Genomic DNA, 14,366 nt, shown 5'->3' on the forward strand with positions numbered 1-14,366 from the left:
AATTTAGGCTCCATTCCATCACAATTCTTCAATGAAAGGGTGCGCAGTCAAATCCTCTTTTGTCCTACACAAATGACCCCAAATAATCATCATCTATTCACTGGACGCTCCAGTTTCCCATAGAAGATACGGGCATTTTGATTTGCGACCGGATTTGAATACGATCGTAGTCTGAATTACACTTAATTAAGCAAGGAATTGCCGGACGCTATTCGGGCAATGGCTATTTACTAATTTTAGGCGAGAAATTAAAAGGGGTTTGATATTTATTCTCATACAAAATGTTAATGTATATAATTAGAATTATATTTTATAATTAAAGGATCGCGGACATTACTTAAGCTTGCAGACGAATGGAGGTGCGTACAATTGATATTTCTTTTTAGATATAAAAATCTATATTATTTATAAGTTTTTATTTATATTTCATTCGTTCTTATATTAACTAATCACTAATTTATCGTACTATATATGAACGGTACACGTATAATGCAATCCTTTTAAATTCTTATTATAAATCATAATGGATTAGTGTTTCTTAGCAGATTGTTTGGCATTAATCTTGTCTTCCACCATCTTAAGTTTTTTCAACATTAGACTAGATGGCTAAATATACACTTATGCTGAACTGAAGATAGACAAAGAATATGTTTTCAAAGACAGTTTTAAAATATACAAAGTTACCTAAATGTATAAAATTATATGGGAACTAGAGACGCCTTGATATATACTTACCTATGATATTTATTAGATTCTCACTAATAAAATAATGGTTATTACGCCTTTCAATGCTGTTAATATTTGTAATTTTGTTCAATACTGCTAATATCTTTCAATACGTTAACATAAACGTGACAAATACGAACATAACTACTGAAGATTAACTGTACGTAGTGAAGTTTGTGTTTACGAAATTTAATTAATGAGTAATAAAGGAAAAATGCAATAAAGACAATAAAAAATAGAGCACGTGTTAGATGAGTCACAGGTCACCCTTCCTGTCTTCGGTCTGTTGACCATAAATGCACCTGGTATAGTCAAACACGTTTTTTTTCTTAAACGCGTGGCCTTTATACTTTTATTTAAAAAAATATAATACCCACTAAAAACGAACTAAGTAATTATTTCTGCATTTGTTTTTACTTTCGTTGTATTTTTTAACATGTGCCAAACTAATCTAATAATATTTATAATTCAGTAAACCAATGGCACGTGTAAAATAATCCAGGTGCAATGAGAAAAAGTTTAACTGTCTTCTACTCGTGCGTAACCAGTGCAAATACGTCGCAGGTCAACCGTTACAGTTAGCAATATGGTGTTTCTGACATTTACAGAAAACACCTTTGAAATGAAAAAAAAAAACAAAAGCCAACATCACGCGGTGTTCCCAGGCGGTCACCCATCCAAGTACTGACCGCGCCCGACGTTGCTTAACTTCGGTGATCGGACGAGAACCGGTGTTTTCAACGTGGTATGGACGTTGGCGACATTGGTTTCAAAACATTTATTCAGATTTTATTTTGTATTTGTTCTGAATAATTATTATAAAATATTTATAATTTTATCTGTCACTGATCAAATCCCCTAACTTTTGGTTTTGAATACATAAAATTCCTAGTATAAATATGAATGATTCATTAATTCTTTTTAATTAATTTCACTAATGTCATTAACTGACAAAACCTAGGTGTACTGGAGCATACCTAGGTAACATTACTGGTCCCTGCACATCTGTCGTCTGACCTTTAAGTGACCACACCTTGAGGGTGTTGCCCGTATGTGGGCAAAAAATAATCAGAGTAATACTGGTAACGTCGCTAACTGTATAACGTAGTATAGGTTTAACAATCAGATAAATTTAATTTTAAATATCTTGAAAGAAAACAATTTTTTTAACCGGATTAATATGTAAAAGCTATGTTAACCAAAGACAATAAATATTTAAATATCTTTTTAAAAACTGCACAAGTTCATATCTAGAAAACTACTGTTATTATTGTGTTCACTTTTTAAATTAATGTACCAGTATTCGTGGCTAGTTATGCGACATTTATATGTGGATTCTGAAGAAACACTGGCAGTGAGTGTAGGAAAAAGATCGTGAGGTCAGCTAAATTATTTAGAAAACTTATTTAAAAAAACAAATTCAGAAATCAGAGCTATTTTTGCTTTATAGATGTTCTTTGGAACATAGGCTAGTAGAAAGTATCTGGAATTAGTTCTATACTAGTTAACAGTAAATGCAAAACAGCAGATGTGCATAGTTAATAACTCCGTGACTCGCGATTTATGCGGGGTCCGCTATTGCATAGTTTTACTATGAAACATTGCCAATTATGAAGCCGTATTTATTAGTAGTACACTATCATTAATTCTAATTCAACGTTGACGTGTACCGAAATTAATATTTCTAAAAGATTAAAACAAATTCTACATTAAATTTTGAAGTTGCAATTTTTAAACAAACATCCAAATTCTTATCTAAATATTTTGTAATTATAATTTCAAACGCGACGTATATTACGTACATTATAAATATACACTACACATTACATATTTTAATTTCACAAATGATCTTGTTAATGCTCACTCACTAGTAAGTTAGTAAGTTCAAGGTTTAGGTGTGGTATATTATATACCACAACGAGACTATACGAAGACCTACTCTTGGTGATCGTGTATGAGTTGCCGTATGGAAAGAACAGACATACGGTCCTAGTTTAAAAGGTTTACCGTGCATCTTTCTAGTCTTTTACTGTTGAGGCTCTGGATATCGTCTAAAATGGGATGATGTTACAATAGTCTGCAAAAAGTGACCAAGAATCTCTTCTTACTGCAATCTTTTTTTCATATAATCGAATGCCTCGTTTAAAATATAATAAACAACAAATCGTAATATAATCAAAACCCAAAATTCTATCAAGATACGCCGAACAATCAGCAGTTCCACAGATTATCCGCTCGGCTGCGATCCTAAATTAAATCCAGGATTGTGACAAACGCGATCTGTCATCCGAACCCCTCATTTGCATGAGAAAAACTGTTGAAGAACAACTATTTATCAAACGGCGAGAGGACTTCCGGCGGCCATGACAGGCGCGACGCATTTCCGCTTTGTCTTCGCTAAATGCTAGATTGGGCCTACTAGAGAATATTGTACTACAAAAATCGAATTAACTTCGTTATTAATATATACTTGAGTATAGTTAAGCTTTAATGTAATGAAATTCACTGTTATATCGCATGAAAACAATCGTAACTGAGTTCTGCTTTACAATGTACTTAATTAAGTTTTGTATGTAATTTACAATTTCCAAGTCGGTCCAGTAGTTTAAAAGTCTTATCAATTAAACAGAAAATTGAGTTTATCCTTTTTATAATATTATTATAGTATACACGAATTACATAATAGATTTTGCTGTCTGTATAATGGTCACATGTGCCGGTGGGCTATTCTAATAAGAACTGTGCTGTCTAGGTAGTAGTACCAAGAGTATCTTACTACAATAATCTGATATTATGGTGAGTGGGTTCCAGTTGGAATACTCACTATACTTTTCTTCTTTATTATTAGTTCTTAGTATTATTCTATTTATCCATTAATGTTGAAATTCATCGATTGCCGTTTTAAACTTTAAAATGTGTATTATGTATTTAGTATAATTGTACTGTGCTTACTTTTTACATATTATAGTTCGAATACACGTGGTGTCCAAGGAAAGTCGATAAAATTATTAACTACGACTCATCTAGACTACTAAATCTTTGAAACAGATTCCCGTGATTGTGAGGGTGATCTTTCAGATAATTTAGTGGTTCTCTCGAAATGAAATATTTCAGTCCCGTCTTCTCATTATCCTGATAGCCGCCATTTTGTTTACCTGATAACCTTAATCGCTACAGACAGATTTCCTAGGTAATTTACTTGATTGGCATATTATTTGTGTTTAAAATAAAAAACCCAAGCTCATTTCCATAAAGTTTCACTTTGAGTTAGAGGGAAATACATACTTTGTTTTTATTCTACTTAGTTCATTAATATTCGTAATATTTATGTAACCGAATTTGTTTACATGTGTGGAACGGCACAGGCATGTCGCTTAACGAATAACTTGTAATCGCATTATGTGAGGAATTTCATAATAATAATTGTATTAAGAAACTTATTATAAATTTGAATACCATTGCTATACCTTCGATAGCTCAGTTGGTAGAGCGGTGGACTGTAGAGGTATATTGCTGACATCCATAGGTCGCTGGTTCAAATCCGGCTCGAAGGAACCTTTTTATTTTTTAGAAGTACATTGTACTACTTAATTAATGTGATATATTATAAACAAAATAAAATCCACATAATTTAAAGAAACTTGAATGCGTGGCGCATATTACTAATATACATAAGTCGCTTAAACATGGCGTTTACATGTGTTTAAACTTTAAATTCAATTCACTTTTTTATTTCACCTGATTTAAATATAGCACAAAGGAAAATCAAGAATTTTAATATGGATATATGTATTCTTCGAATAAATATAATAAACCGTTAATTTAAAAATTTGGCCCCAGATAATTCTTTGGACGAGAAAATCAAATAATGCAAAATTCAATTTGTATTCGGATACAATTGAGGGCCGTTGAGCACTGAATCAATTACAAGATGTCTTTTGTGTGGTAGACAACAGGTAAAAAGTACAATATTTTTTAGTCTTTAGCCGTTTACAAGGAGCGATTGAATATAATATATTTTTTTATTCATAAATATTATTTAGTTTACATAAAAAGTACTGAAACTTAGTGTATAGAAAGAAAGAAAATGCCATGAACGCCTACTTTAATGAACTTTTATCTATTATATTAATTTCTATCTGAAAATAAGTCGATATGGAACAAATTCTGCTTATCTTGCTGTTAATTTCAAAACTTAAATACTAATTGAATGAGTAACCTTTCCTGGGATTAATCGAAGAAAATTAGAGCTAGATTGACACAATGAAAACTGACCATGCCGTCCCTCTAAACAGTTTTAGAACTTTAATAAACCTGTAAAATATAATGATTATAGCCGTTAGGTTCAGTGTAGTAAATTTGCATATAATTTGCGTGAGACTTGCGAAAATAAAAATCTTAATGCACTTTTATTAACGATATCGTAATCGTACACCCAAAATAGTCTTCTAGTGGGTGAACAAGACCAATTATACGCAAATAAAGTTAACCCTTCAGCGCTGTGGAACTTTTTAATTGACGCTAAATCGAAAAGGGATCACAAAAACGACTTAGCCCATTGTTGCTCTGAAATGTCATTAATCTATGTGGGTGGTGGTGTATCTTTTTTGCCAGGAACTTTATTACGAAATTTTATTTGTACAAAACTGACAAATGAATTTTGCGAGCTTTTTAAATGTATATTTTTGAGACCTAGTATTGTCTTTTATTAACATAACTTTTACACATAAAGACCTTCCATAAATTATATATGTTATGGTAATACGTACGGTATACTGATTGTTAAAGGCCGCCAATCCACTGGCGAGTTTCATCATGTGATTCATCTTTCCAATGCCTAGTTATGTATAAAAAAATATTTCAATGATACTCTCCCAAAAAAAACAATATCACGCGGTGTTCCCAGGCGGTCACCCATTTAAGTACTGATCGCGCCAGACGTTGCTTAACTTCGGTGATCGAACGAGAACCGGTGTATTCAACGTAGTATGGACGTTGGCGGAGTAGTATAATAATAATGCCAACATTATTTAAACAAATCATTTTACTGATAATATATTACAAACCTATCCTCTTTTAACTAACTGAAGCGAATATCGTAATTAATGGTTTAACCCTTTGTCATATCAAATCAGTATTATCTCGACGGTTCTCAAAGATATTTTATATACAATTTAATGTTATATACATTTATAGATAGACAGTAATAGCAAAAGAGTTCCAGGTCTTGGGAGTAGCACAGATGAACTTTACACCGAGTCACGCCATATACGTGCATATTTTACCTTACTCTCACTCATAAGGGTTTGATTTCAAATATTTATTTCGGTACAGAAATGATATACAAAAAAATATAACGTAACGTCTATTCCCTCGTTTTTATTGTATTATGGAACCTTAAGGGGAAATTTTGTCATCTCTTCTCTCTTTTTCCTTTTTAGATAAGTGATTTAGGATATCCGCCGTAAAGTTGTACTACTTCTCTAACGTATTTTAAGTCTTCTACATAAACCTCTTATTCATATACTATCCTGCACAATCGTGACTTTTGTAATTCCTTTCCTTTTATTTTGAATTGTGATTCATTAACCCTAAGATTATCTTATAGTTCTTTTTTGTAATTAATTGTAAAAAAAATTACAAATACAAACTTTACCCTTAGTATTTGTTTTTTTTACTTACTAGGGCTGCCTGAAAGAGGTCACTTAATAGCGATAATACCGCTCCGATAATATTGCTTGTTTTTATCTGTAATGTAACGAATTATTAATAAATAAATTTAAAAATCAAGTTTTGCAATATTTTTCTTGTCGATGTCGGCTTTAGTTCGTACAACCTACTTCTCGTGTATGATTCGAATTTCATTATTGAAAGTGCTTCAACGGTGTTTAGTTCAAATCTATATCTTCATCTACATTCGTCAATCACAAACTAATACCACAATTTAACATATGACTTAACTTTGAATGCCCTAACCCTATGACATTGATTCATCTTAACCCGTCAACTGGTGATGGATCAAGTTATTAATACCGGGAGCGTGCCGAATCTGCACACTAACCCTTTCTATGCATACTTAATTATTCCGCGACCATTTTATGCTGAGATTTTCCTTAAATATGAGCGTAATTAATGGTTTTGTTTCGGTGATAATGCTGCGTTCTAAATTAGATTTTTTTTTAAAGTTAGCTAAATCTATATGTGTCTATTGTGGGAGAACGAAGGTGTTGCTTTTGCTCCGACGAGAAGGGAGGTTCCTCGATCGGCCGGACTTAGGACCCAATGACTAAGATCGAGAAGTTGTATCCTTAGTTAACTTCGTTAGCGCTGTTCCGGGTATGACGTCATCGTAACTATGAACGTTAATATTTAAAAAAAAAGTAGCATCTAAATTTGATTTTACTTCCAGTTCCAATATCAATAGCGCAGTGAAACTGGTGTGAAACTCTTTCCCATTTTTTTTGTCGCAAAATATTGTAATTTTTTTTTAATTGACCTTTGTTTGTTTGCTTTGATAATGTCTGAAGCTATTTTGAGTATTCAATAGACAGCAATATCATCGGTCATTATTATAAGATTAAGTAAAATAAATAGCTCCTATTGTTAAATTCTGAGCAATACAGGAGTTAGATGTAACTATATTATTAAAAGAGAATTGCGATCCATTTCATGGCGTCTAAAAAATAATTTAAATATTCGCAAGCAATAGTGACCATCTCTTTGCCTTCTCTTTGATTCATAATTGCCCGCATAGCTAATAATTTCGAGATCAGATACCTCTTGGTATTCCAATTTTGTACAGACATACACAAATGCGCATTTTAAGTTAAGTTATATTTTTGTTTATATATAATTATATTATACTTTTATTATTGTATTTTTTCTGGTTTATGTAAAAAATAGTAAAATATTTGAGAGGATTTTTTATTTAGATTATGGATACAAATATATACCATCTTTTAATGTCTCAACAATATGCATTTAGTTAAAATATTTTGTAATATTAATAACAAAATCCTATTGGATACTAGTAGTAAACAGAGATGTCTCATGTGGACACTTTATTAAGCTTTTATGTCCTCGGAAATATTTCGAAACTTATATCTTTAATGCTTTGTATAGTAGATTATTTCGACTGACTAAAGTTTTCAAATAATAATATTAAACATTTTCTGACACAACTGTACGACAAATTTAAAACCCTTGCTTATTAAGGCCATGCGCACAATGAATTAGTATGCAGATGAGCTAAATTATGTGAAGTTTGATCGATTAGACGCTAGACGACTGCGGTACAATGTGCCCGCATCGCATTCGTGGGTTGAGTGTTAGGTGTCCACTTGATGTTGAAGGAAAATTGTGCGCAGTCTTTAACTAATAAAAACATAATTATGACTTGTCGCTTAACTGATTAAAATATCTCAATTTCTAAGAGCTGAGGGTACGCCATTTAGTTTTTTATTAACCTAAATTTTATTTATAAAGTAAAATATAATATGTATTTAATACATTAAATTATTAATTTTCATAAGATATTTAAAAAAAAATTGTATTATATCAAAGTGAGATAATACAATTTTTAAGTGTATAATTCATAAAAAAGTTTTCTTTTCTAATTAAGACTAAAAAGGCTAAGGCTTTTATGACGCCAATAACAACAATAAACAACACGCGGTGTTTCCAGGCGGTCACCCATCCAAGTACTGACCCCGCCCGACGTTGCTTAACTTAGGTGTTCGTGGTATGGACATTGCTCACAAGTACTAATAGAATTATAATTAGTATCGATACCAATTAGTATGACAATTGTATGGTTGCTTTTCAATGAGGCGTTATTCGCCACAAAAATCTAAAGGGATTCAACAATAGCCGGTGATGTCACAAAGCCTGCAAGTTAGATAAGATTGCTTAATTAGAAGCAATTAAGCGTTATCGCTGAACTAATTAGCGGAAGATAACAATGTTGATTAACAATAACGTAATTACACATAATAATGTACGCAACGGTCACTGGCAGTTAATTATTATATATTCTATTACGATTTACGATAAGAGATCACTAAATATATGCAACGTATACATACTATAGAAACCTACTTTGTGGATTTATTTAATCTATCAAATAAATTTCTAATTTATAGAGAGCCAATTTAATACATGTTATAATCGTAATATTAAAACCTCTTTCTATCTCTCTTTGTAAGGAATAAATTTCACAGTTTTTGATGCCATATACTAATACTTTTTAATGGAAATGAAACTATTTATGTTCTTATTGACGTATTTTTTATTATCTCATTAGAATTATTTTTCGTTTTTCTATTATCTAATATAACATACTACACATTACACAGTATTGTATACAGTACACTGTATGTATTATACTCATAAGTATAGAACACACATATAACTGTAATATACTGTATGACAGTTATTTGAGTATTTTGAGATTCAGAGAATTACATTCAAACACCATAGACTTTTCATACTTTCACGTATTTTGAACTCTTCATAGTTTCAGTTTACGAAAGTGTCTTTGAGTGTTTGTATTCGTCAATAATGTATTCCGGCGTTTATTTATTGCCACAGGTTTCTATACAATTTATAATAGTAAACTTCATGTATACTATTGGTTCTGACAATTTTCAAATTGGAATCTTAATATATTCACCCCAAGTCTGATAACATGGTGTTAGAAACGATTGTGGATGTATGAAAGTTATACCTCTCAATGCAAATATTTTATTACACGCAATAATCTGTGCGCCAATGGATTTAAAATTAGAAGCATATGCATAGCATATAATGATGAGGCAAATCAAAGAAATAGGCCGTTACTAGAATAAAAACCAAGCTATTATATTCTAAGTAATAACTACTTATATGTTTGGATTGTATCAAAATAATGGATTTAGTTTGACTTTAAGGTCCTTTCTCATCATATGCTCTTCATTTGAGAACTGGTAATTAACGTTAATTTCGAAGCATTATTTTTTTACCGGATTTTTGAATTTGTTTAGACAGTTATTGTGCAAGAATTAATGATAGGCTCATGTCTTTAGCCGAAATCTTTGATATTAACCCTTCCATGCATCGCGGGGTCTCTAAAGCCGTTCTGGGTATTAATTACCGAATCGTTCACGCGTTGCTGGCTTCGACGCGACACTCTTTCAATGTATTCACCCCTTTATCTGCTACTCGACTGAATATTAATAATTTTCACTACAAGGGTAATCTTTGACAATTAATATTTTGGCTCGCATTAGGATTATGTTTTGCGCTTGTAAATTTGCATCTGAAATTTCTTCAAAATGTGTTATGCAATATTTATCTTTGAGAAAGATATTTATCAGTAGAAATAAATACGACGAAGACTACTATACAAAGCTATAAGATAATATAACTTTCGAAATATTTCCAAGGACATAAAAGCTTAATAAGTTTTCGCGCATGTCCACATGAGACATCTCTGTTTATTATAAACAATAAGAAGAATATCACCTATAAATTTTACGACCGCCATTAACACAAAGCATTGTGGATCGGTAAAAGTGTAATCAAATAAAAATATCGCAGACAGATCTTCAATATTCATGAAGACATAACCACGAATCATTGGAACGGGTACGAGAGCAATATTTTTCCCAATCACCATTAGTACGTATCTGCTTGCCTGCCGACCTTTACACAGTGTTCGATAGCCACATACTTCCAGCTTGTCACCCAAAAATATGTCATCATTCTCATCTAGGTTTATGGAAATTTATACCCTGTCTGTACTTATTTAAGAGTGACATTTGTTTATTACAGCACCAACAATTTGGTCAATCATTCTTGCAGTAATTTCGCAGTAGAATGCGGAATATGTCGACACTTCACTTTTATTGTATCAAATAATAGGGGTGTTCTTATAGCAGTTATCGCGTGTTTGATCTAAAATGATACTTGCCTCGCTCACTTCGAGGGGTGTATTTTCTATAGAGCATGGTGCTAAAAATCAACCGATATCAGATATAGAATCGCTCAAATAAAAACGGTAGGTTCGAGCTTGATTTGTCTTCTTTGTTCGCGGTTTTATAATACCGTGGCCGTCAGAGTGATATATTTGATATGATTCTAAAATTCTAAGGGGATCTCTAAGCTCGACTATCGTTCAATCTTTTATGACAGGTTGAGATGATTGAAGGAGTATTGCAATTGAAATTGTCAGATACAGAAAAATATTAACCACAGATTACTGGTAAGAATGAAACCTATGAGGAATTAGCAAAAGTACAACACAAGATATAAAGTAACTTAATTAGTTAAATATATTATCTTAGTTTATAAGTATATACGCTATATTTTTCTCGTTAAATGTTCACTTTCAAAACTCTTTCCGGAACGTAGATTTACCACCAAATAAATCCGATTGAAAAATATTTCGTGTCCCTATAAGACGTAGATTTTACGCTTCAAGGATTCTTGAAGACAATAAACTCAGCAAACGTAGCGAGCGATAACAGCCAGCCATTTGGACATTTCAAACTTAGCTCGGATCTCAAGACATAACCATTTCCTATTCTCGTATGAGTATCATCCATCGAATACAACTAGTCTGCGAACTGACGTGCACAATCAAAACACAATACGTTATAAATGGCTCACATTATATTAGAACCAGAATATCTATGCGTTTGCCGGAGACAAGGTTCAAACAACTTTGTCTTCATTGGCATAAGAAATAGAGTTCAGTGTTTTATGAAGCGATGCGTAAGTATTTTTGTAAATTATATGTTCCGACTTCTCAACTTTGGCCCATAACCATCCCGCTGTGATAGGTAAAGAGAAGCAATGGCTTTCGATAAATTTTGCTTTATTATTTATGCCGGTAGCTTTTCGTGGCATCATATACGTCACAATAAAATATGAAACTGCGATATATTTATAGTTCACGTATCAATTTAAAGTTATGCTAAAAATGCATTGTTATTTTAATCAACATATGTAGAATGTTATATGTGATTTTGTTATCCACCTATTATAATGTATTTATGTAATTAATTATTAGTGCATGACAAGGGTGCCCTATGAAGCGTCCGAGTTCAGTTTAAAATATCTTCTTTCTATAACATACTTTAAATCGTCAATTTTTTTAATTAATTAAAGTTAAATCAGTGGCCTTAAAAGGTTTTAGCGCCGCCACTCAGATTATGTTTCTGTTTTATGATCATTTGTCAATCTTTGGCTATTGGCAAATAGATTCAGCCTCCTGTGTATGACACACGCCGTCGACTTTTTGGGTCTAAGGCAAGCCGGTTTCCTCACGATGTTTTCCGTTTTAACGTTCCAGCGAATGCTAAATGCGCACATAGGCAGAAAGCAAACTTTTAATTATTTAAATAAAATAAGTATAAAAATTCAATTTTATATTATGTATATATTTTTGACAGTCATATTTGCCAACGTCCATACCACGATGAATACACCGGTTCTCGTCCGATCACCGAAGTTAAGCAACGTCGGGCGCGGTCAGTACTTGGATGGGTGACCGCCTGGGAACACCGCGTGATGTTGGCTTTTTATAAACATTTTTATTTTCAAGCTTTTTCTTAGTAATTGCGTAAGCATTTTAACATTGTAATTTCCATAAATTATACTTTACTATTGCTTACAATCATCGAATATTATTACTACAATTGGTCCAAAACATTCATTAAATTATTTCCCTGACCACAGTAATGAAGAAAATTACGTAATTGTCGACACAAGCACCGATGTCAACCAAAATATATTATTGTTTCATGTTTGACCAGCAATCAAATCGTCAATTACTGAAATACAACATCGAATAACAAGGGACTTAAATGAATAGGGTTTATAACAAATTGATGGGGAATAAGTGATCCAGACTGCACGCGAACGGTAAAATAATAATTGTTACTTTAGAAATATTAGTCTGGTATTAGTGTGGTAATAAGATAAATAGTATTATATTCGTATTAAAGTTCAATTTTATAGATTCCTAACTGTTCTATTATTAATACAGATTACAGATATTTTTATAAATTATCTGTTATTGCAAATTTGAAAAAAAGATCTTCCTTGTGTTGTTTTAAGGTAAAAGTAATTGTATAAACGCAGTGTTGGAATCGTCGCTTCAGCGTGCGACTCTCATCCCTGAGGTCGTAGGTTCGATCTCCGGCTGTGCACCAATGGACTTTATTTCTATGTGCGCATTTAACATTCGCTCGACCGGTGAAGGAAGGCCTTAGACCCAAAAAGTCGACGGCGTGAGTCAGGCTGATCTCCTGCTTGCCTATTAGATTAACAAATGATCATGAAACAGACGCCGAAATCTGAAGTCCAGACCTAAAAAGTTGTAGCGCTAAGTATTATGTATTTCATTTATAGGATAAACGCATCTATGTATACTAATTTTACAATTATTGAGTTTAATACTTACAGGGGACAGTTAATTAAATAATTATTAAATATTAATGCTTTTTAATTGTGTAGGTAAGGATTTTTTTTATTTAAGAATATGTAATCCCTATAATATTTATAAAATATTGTGAATGAAGTAACTATATAAGTATTTCAGATACACGTTCATCGCCTCGATAGCCGTGATCGTCTAGTGGTTAGGACCCTACGTTGTGGCCGTAGTAACCCAGGTTCGAATCCTGGTCACGGCAGTGTTGAAACACTGTTACGGCGGGGCATCGTTTTGGTTTTTTTAAAAATATATTATATACATTATAACTTCAAAGTATATTAATGTTATCGATATTTTTTTTAAACACAGTATGATAATATCTATCTGTACAAAGTATATTTACTAATAATAATAAAGCTCACTTTCATTCTACTTTAGGTTAATATTTTTTTTAATTAAACGCTCATACGAATAAAACAATAACATTTAATGTTAAACCCATAGAATAAAACTGGACGTAAATCCTAACGTATTATCCTCATTGTATTATTAAGCAAATTGTGAAATTACTGTCCAAGTTTCAATAGTACCCAAAAACCAAAAACATCACCCTAAGGAGTGCTTTGAATAAAGACCAGCGTACATAAAATCTTACGACGACACTAAACAATTTAAATACTTAAGCTCATACCAATCATATAAGAAGTTTTCAACCTTATGCCTTTCGAATAAAGTACACAAATCAAAAACCGACGATATAGTTACGTTTGCCGTAATTATGCGAAATCATTACAGCATTCTATTATCTTACAAAGCACAAAGACAAAATTGTATAATTGCAAATGCGGCATATCCATTGCAGTTTTAATACAAATATGTAAGCGCCTTTGAAAATTAACCGAGCAATGTCTGTGCTGTTCTACGCTGTCTCGTTCAGTGAAATTTACGCAGGATACTCTAATCAATTCACCGAAAACGCTCCCTTTAATTTAAACAGGACAATGGTCAGTGGTCGGTATAACTGCCTTGATCCTAAGTTATGTTAGGATTAGCTCTATCTTAATATCTGGAGCATTAACAGGGGTCAACTTGGAGATACGGGTGTGATTGAGTTAATAAAGCTGTCTTGTTTTGTCGCCTATAGGCTATAATGTGTTAAGATTAAATTTTGAATTGGGAAGCATTTCTCGTGAATATTTATTATTTTTAATGTAAAACTACA

General features: G+C 32.2%; 4 non-coding genes and 1 pseudogene across 4 annotated transcripts; 3 read left to right on the forward strand and 2 right to left on the reverse strand.

Moving 5' to 3' along the window:
• Positions 1–1,366: 1,366 nt before the first annotated feature.
• LOC123716722 lies at positions 1,367–1,485 on the reverse strand. The gene has a single exon (XR_006754605.1). It is a non-coding gene; the product is annotated as a 5S ribosomal RNA (ribosomal RNA).
• Positions 1,486–4,192: 2,707 nt separating this feature from the next.
• Positions 4,193–4,280, forward strand: Trnay-gua. Its single transcript is given in 2 exon segments — positions 4,193–4,229; positions 4,245–4,280. It is a non-coding gene; the product is annotated as a tRNA-Tyr (tRNA).
• Positions 4,281–5,607: 1,327 nt separating this feature from the next.
• Positions 5,608–5,726, reverse strand: LOC123716730 (annotated as a pseudogene).
• A 6,440-nt stretch (positions 5,727–12,166) lies between these two features.
• LOC123716726 lies at positions 12,167–12,285 on the forward strand. The gene has a single exon (XR_006754606.1). It is a non-coding gene; the product is annotated as a 5S ribosomal RNA (ribosomal RNA).
• Positions 12,286–13,331: 1,046 nt separating this feature from the next.
• Trnah-gug lies at positions 13,332–13,403 on the forward strand. Its single transcript has one exon. It is a non-coding gene; the product is annotated as a tRNA-His (tRNA).
• The last annotated feature ends 963 nt before the right edge of the window (positions 13,404–14,366 follow it).

Source organism: Pieris brassicae, chromosome 1, assembly GCF_905147105.1.
Source record: "Pieris brassicae chromosome 1, ilPieBrab1.1, whole genome shotgun sequence".
In the NCBI taxonomy this organism is placed as follows: domain Eukaryota; kingdom Metazoa; phylum Arthropoda; class Insecta; order Lepidoptera; family Pieridae; genus Pieris; species Pieris brassicae.